Here is a 7308-nt window from a genome sequence, read left to right on the forward strand (position 1 = left end):
AAGCATGGGTGGTAGAAAGAAGTAAAATCCTGCATTGTACAAACTCTTCAAATGTTTGTAAAAAAAAAAAAAATCTTGGAAACAAGTGAAGAGCAGCCACAAACACGTAACTGGAAACTTTTTAAAGGAAAAAAATTTTCTAAAATTAATAAGAAGTACTAATTATGTTTCACTAGTATACAAATGTGCTCTAAAGGCAGACAGTCCAGGTTCTAGTCTTAGGCAAGTGGCTTAGCGACCTTGTTCCTCTTGCTTCCTTATCCAAAAAAATGGAAATAATATTAACTAACTTAGAGGGTTGTTTCATAAAATGTATCCAAGTAAAGCAGTTAGCTCTCTGCCTGAGCTCTAGTAAGCTTAGTTCAATAAATGTGAGCTATTGTGCAAAAGACTAGAAACAACCCCAATATTCACCAATCATGGATTGGTTAAGTCAATTATAATTGAAATGGAATATTATACAGTTCTAAAACATTGAGGTTTTCTATGCATTGATATGAAAGGATTTGCAAAATACACTTTTAATGAGAAAAAAGAAAGCTACAGAATGGTAAGTTACTCTGGGGTTAAAAAAAGGAAGGATAAGAAAGATATGTATTAACATTTGTTTATATTTGCATGAAGGAACTCTGGAAGGATACCCAAGAAACTAATAAAAGTTATAACCTGACTGGGGATGCATGTGAGAAGGAACAGAGTGAGAATAATTATAACAGGGTAAGTAGAAAAGGAGATGTGACTCAGACTTTTTACCTTATAATGGTTTATCTCTTTAATACATTAGTGAACATATTACCTATTCAAAGGTAAAATTTAAAATTATCCAGTTTAAATTTCTTAGCTCTATTATTTTATTGCTCAGAGTGCAACAGAATAAGCATCCTAAAGATCCTCTGTCCTATGCTTGCTTGCTCATTCATTTGTTAGGAGGAACTGGGGTATATTGTAAGCATATGCAATAACAGATCTCACTGAAGGCTTCATGGACGCCAGGTGGTCTGGATGCAAGGGAGACCGAGTGATTCATAGATCTTCACTCTAACACAGCTCCTAGATTTTTATGTGACCATGTTTCCAAATGTACGTTCTTTCCTAGTGAGCATATAAGAGCACTAATTACATGCATTTAAATACACATGAAGATGTGTTAAGTTATCCATACTCATAAAGAGATCAGCTTCACTCTCTGAAAATATGACTTGCCGGAAAGAGCATCAGGCAAGTCTTGTCTCAAATCCAGGCTTTACCATTTACTATCTACATTATTCTTTTAAGCCTCAATTTTCTTACTTAAAATTAAAATAATGAGGTAGAAGAAGGTAAAGGGGGGACAAATGGTGATGAAAGGAGACTTGACTTTGGGTGGTGAACACACAATACAATATACAGATGATGTGTTATAGAATTGTGCACCTGAAATCTATTTAATGTTATTCACCAATGTCACCAAAAAAATCAATAAAAATTAAAATTTAAAAATAATAATAAAGTTTGAAGTTAAAAAAAGCTATTTACTTTCCATGACTCATGAGTGCCATCTAGTGACCATGCAGGCACTTGACGAACAAGAAGCATTCCATCAAATTAAAATAGAGAAAATAAATTTTATTTTTATACTGTAAAACAAACAATAAAATAAAACCTTTCTATAGGGTTTATGAAATCCAAGATATATAGAATTCATACTGCAGTATCTTGAACACATATAGGTCTCCACACCCTCCACACCCATGAACAATAAATGAGTGTTTCAAAAAATATGCATAAGCAAATGTGAGCCAAAGAAAAATTTTAGCAAAATAGTTTATCCTAAGATATACCTCCAATGATACACAGTTTGGGTGCCAAACTTTTTGAGAACAATAATATCAACTTGCAAACACTCAGTCCAGAATGAACCTGATTAATAATTAATGAACGACTATGTGACATTAGAGTCTTATGGCCTAATGGAAGATGGTCATTAGGGAATCGAGTTATTTTAGTGATCTACATTTACATTATCTAAAATGAAAATGTACAGACTTATCAAAGTGTCAAGATCCTTTTTTACATTGAAAGTTTATCAACCAGAACTGTGGTAGTGATGGGACAGCTCACACCAATGAGGAGGTCCAGTTGACAGTTGCATTATTATAACTTTGACAAAAAGGGAAACCAAATATGTTGATTGTGGGGAAGCACAGGACTTGGTTAGAAAGTCTGTAAGGAGGATTCTCTGAAAGGTCAGCAGTTCTCAACCTGTGGGTCGCGACCCCTTTGGGGATCAAACGACCCTTTCACAGGGGTCGCCTAAGACCATCGGAAAACACAGATATTTACATTATGATTCATAACAGTAGCAAAATTACAGTTATGAAGTAGCAACGAAAATAATTTTATGGTTGGGGGTCACCACAACATGAGGAACTGTATTAAAGGGTCGTGGCATTAGGAAGGTTGAGAACCACTGGTCTAAGGTAACATCTGGCTCTTGGCACAGAGGGCTAGTTGCTGTGTCTCATTTAATGAGGTATAAAAATGGCAGTTCGGGGTGGAAGAAGAAGCTGGGTTCGGTTTGTGACATTCTTAGTGTGAAGAGTTATAGGACACCAAAGGGAGATTTCTGGATCCCAGGAAGCAAGCTGTTGTAACTATTTTCTCTCTTTTCCGCGTCCAGCACGGAAAGAGAGCGGGTCCAATTCCGGAGTAGAGGCAGCTGGGGATTGAGAAGTAGAAGAAAGAGACAAGACACAGAGATAGAAAGTAAAGCTGGGGCCGGGTGGACCGCTGCCCTCTTCTGAGGTCCCTGGTTCAATTCCTGCTCAGGGCACATGCCTGGGTTGCAGGCTGGATCCCCAGTAGGGAGCATGCAGGATGCAGCCCATCAATGATTCTATCTCATCACTGAGAGCTGAGGGCTGAGCCCTGAGTCTCCGAGCTGGCAGGTGAAGCTTCTCAGGCTGCCTCCAGGAGAGGAAGGCCAGGTCCTTTCCCTCTGGCGCCTGAGGCCTGGTTTCCTTGTCCCTGGAAAGGGATCGTCTCTGGGAGGAGCACTCATTTATGTGGGAAGCAGTGGTCACTCTTTGAGTTTAAAAATAGACTCATGTTTTTATTTAATTTCCAGGTTATCATTCCTCAGAAAAAAGTCAAGAAGGCTACAAGTCCAGGAAAGAAGGTGATGGTTTCCCCAACAAAAAAAGATTGCAGTTGCCACACCAGGCAAGAAAGCAGTTGTCACCACTGGCAAAAAGGCAGTGGCTGTGCCAACCCCTGGCAAAAAGGCAGCAGTTACACCAGCCAAAGCATTGGCAGCAACCCCTGGTAAGAAGGGAATAGCCACCCCAGTCAAGGGAGCAAAGAATGGCAAGAATGCCAAGAAGGAAGATAGTGATGAGGATGATGATGACGACAGTGAAGAGGAGGAGGATGACGATGAGGAGGATGAAGATGAGGATGAATTTCAGCCAGCAGTGATGAAAGCTACGGCTGCTGCTCCTGCCTCAGATGATGAGGATGATGACAAAGAAGATGGTAAGGAGTTCTATTGGTAGTCCTTGGGCTCTTGTTTGCAAGGTACATTAGGGGTGAGATTGTGGGATGGGTGGACAACATGTAAACATACTCCTTCCATGACACCATGGGGGTAGATAAAAATTCTCCCAGGGATTCCCTGTGCTGATTGTGTACTAGGGTGGTAGCCATGAATGATTGCCTGCCCCTGATAAAATGTTTAACACGGCACATTCTATGAGTAGTTTTCATAATACAGGGTTTCGCTTCCAAGTAATCTGTTAATTCTTGCTATAACTACTAAGCACAGTACTGTATTATGTATTTTTTTCCTTTAGATTTATCTGGAACCAATGTTGGTTTGGGGATAATTCTCTTGAGTTTTTGACTGGGTAGCTTCTCTTTCAGACTCTGAAGAAGAACCTAGGAGATTGTACCAGCCAAAGGCAAGAAAGCTCCCGTAAAAGCTGTTCCTGTGAAGGCCAAGAGCACAGCTGAGGATAAAGATGAAGAGGACGATGAAGATGATGAAGAGGCTGAAACCAGTTTGGCTCAGTGGATAGAGCGTCAGCCTGCGGACTGAAAGGTCCCAGGTTCGATTCCGGTCAAGGGCATGTACCTTGGTTGCGGGCACATCCCCAGTAGGGGGTGTGCAGGAGGCAGCCGATCGATGTTTCTAACTCTCTATCCCTCTCCCTTCCTCTCTGTAAAATATCAATAAAATATGTTTTTTAAAAAAAAGATGATGAAGAGGAGGAGGAGGAAGGTAACTGAGCTAGATTCTAAAGTGGTGTGGTATGAGTTTTATTTAAAGAAGGTACTGAATATGTGTGGCTACTTATGGATAACACAGATTGTTTGAAATCTTGTCCAGAACCTGTCAGAGAAGCACCTGGAAAAGGAGAGAAGGAAATGGCCAAACAGAAAGCTGCTCCTGAGGCCAAGAAACAGGAAGTGGAAGGTAACTTGTCAGAATGGAGAGAGGGAGGGATTTGCACCTACCGGTAATAGCACAAGTGATGAACAACAAAGGGACTTAATACTGAAACCTGATGTTACATTGCAGTATGCTGATATGCTGTGTATAGAAATTTATGCTGGAAATCAAATTCATCCCATGCTTTATAAATCAGATTAATTTGAGTTAATTTTTTGTGCAGCCACAGAACCAACTACAGCTTTCGATCTCTTTGTTGGAAACCTGAACTTTAGCAAGTCTGCTCCTGAATTAAAAACGGGTATCAGCGATGTTTTTGCTAAAAACGATCTTGCTGTTGTGGATGTCAGAATTGGTGTGTCCAGGTAGGTAAGGGGAAGTTAAGCCACCATATTCCTGGGTCTGCTAATGCTTTTTTTCCTCCCTTTTTAGAACATTAGTACTTTACTCTTTTTTAAAAATATATATTTTATTGATATTTTACAGAGAGGAAGGGAGAGGGATAGAAAGTTAGAAATATTGATGAGAGAGAAACACCGATCAGCCACCTCCTGCACACCTCCTACTGGGGATGTGCCCGCAACCAAGGTACGTGCCCTTGACAGGAATCGAACCTGGGACCCTTCAGGCTGCAGGCCGATGCTCTATCCACTGAGCCAAACCAGTTTCAGCTAGTACTTTACTCTTAAGCATGAATGTGTCTTCAAAGTTTAGACATTAATGAACTGTTACTTAGATTATTAAATTGTATGACCTTCCCCAATTGAAGTTTCCATAATCTCCCTTAACTTTTGATATAGTGCAAAATAATTTTTAATAAGCTATGAGCTCTTATTCTTAAAAATATGTAAAAGTATTAGATCCAGATAACCAGACAGGATTCTCCTACCTTGATGCTTTAACCAGTTCTTTTGTTAGCTGTTATGAGCAATGTAGTTAATAAAGACAAACTCAGAGGTGGACCTGCCTCAGGTCTTGGCACTTAAACCTCAGTCTGTATCCTAAGCTTTCAGTGTCTTAATTTTGTTAGTAGAGTATGCTGCTTTTTAACTTAATCATTGCTTGCCCCATTGCATTAGTGTTGCTGCTTGTCTAGTATACATGTTAATGGGGCTCTTGCTTTTACTTTTTTTAAACCTGTAATTTTTATCCTTTGCCTTATCACCTTGAAGCAAGTTTGGCTACGTGGATTTGGAATCTGCTGAGGACCTGGAAAAAGCCTTAGAACTCACTGGTTTTAAAGTCTTTGGCAATGAAATTAAACTAGAAAAATCAAAGGGAAAAATCAGTAAAAAAGGTATGTACTGCTTTAGGTAATTGTGATACTGATACCATTCCTTAATTGATATATTTCTAGTCTAATTGGCCAGGGTAAATAATTACTCTTCCCCCCCCCCCCCCCGCCCCTGAGTGTTGTGAGGATTAAATAAGTTAGAATGTTAAATGCTTACAGTAATGCCTGGCAGTGTTTGCTGGTGCTAGAAATTCCTGAGTCAGCAAGCAATAACGAACTTACAAAAAATAACTGTTTAGCTCTGGCCGGTGTGACTGAGTTGGTGAACATCATCTCGTGCACCAAAAGGTTGCCTGTTCAAATTCCCAGTCAGGACACATGCCCAGGTTGCGGGCTTGATCCCCGAGTAGGGGGTGTGCAGGAGGCAGCCAATTGATGCCTCTTTTCCTAAATTTTAAAAATCTTCAAAAGAAATATAGCCTCGCCCAGTGAATTTCATGCACTGGGCCTCTGGTTGTAATATAACCTAGTTATTAATAACTAGGAAGAAGCAAGAGAAGGCCAAATATTATGAACATGTCATTTGTGCCGCTTTCCCAGGAAGCTGCAGTTTAGATGAAAGCCCAGTAAAGTCTGGATGAACTAGGGAAGGTACTTGCCTGTCAATCATACCTAGAAATAGGTCATTGGCTATGGCAGGCATGGCCACTTCAAGCACCTGAAGATTTGAGATACTTAAGCTCCTAAGAGGAGTTTGCTTCTTGCTCTCTTGGGACTCCTGTTACAGGGGGTGCCTCTCTTGGATCCCCTGCATTCGTCCACATGGCCCAGAGCCATGTGGACCATATACAATGGACTGAATGACCGTAACTAGCATATTACTGTAATGGACCCAATTCCATCATGGAACGGAAACTTTGGATGCTGGCATTGCTTTTAGCTCTACTGAATCCCCAGATGCACATCTTCCAGTTCTGGTTTAAGGGAAATGGGACTCTACAAACCCAGAGATGTAATTCCACACAAATAAAGATCACTCATCCTCCCACGTGAGTCTCTGAAAATTCTTTTCCTTGAGATATCCTAAGGCAGTGGTCGGCAAACCGTGGCTCGCGAGCCACATGCGGCTCTTTGGCCCCTTGAGTGTGGCTCTTCCACAAAATACCACGTGCGGGTGTGCATGTACAGTGCGATTGAAACTTCGTGGCCCATGCACAGAAGTCGGTTTTCAGCCTGGGCAAGTCTATTTTGAAGAGGTGGCATTAGAAGAAGTGGGGGTGTCGGTCGGACGGGAGACGTGGCACAGATGGGCCACGGGATACACAGCACGGGGAAGGCACGCGCAATTCATGCCCGAGTTGAGTGAGCCAGTCAGTCAGCAGTCTCATGTGCAGTGGTTAGTGCTAGTCACGTCCGCAAATCGCACACAGGTGACAAAAGTACCTACTCGAAGCATAAAGTTACCTGTATTTTTCCAACCAGCTGCAAATCCTACAGGTATTTTTGTCATCAGTTTAAGAATTGTAATTATTTTGTGTTGATGGCTTATTATTATAAAATGAAACTTTCTTTTAGGTGCCCTGTTTGACATGGCTACAAAGAAGAAGGAAAGAAAAACGGAAGACGAAAACCGTGAATTTGAAGT

Source organism: Plecotus auritus (assembly GCF_963455305.1).
Source record: "Plecotus auritus genome assembly, chromosome: 7".
Classification (NCBI taxonomy): domain Eukaryota; kingdom Metazoa; phylum Chordata; class Mammalia; order Chiroptera; family Vespertilionidae; genus Plecotus; species Plecotus auritus.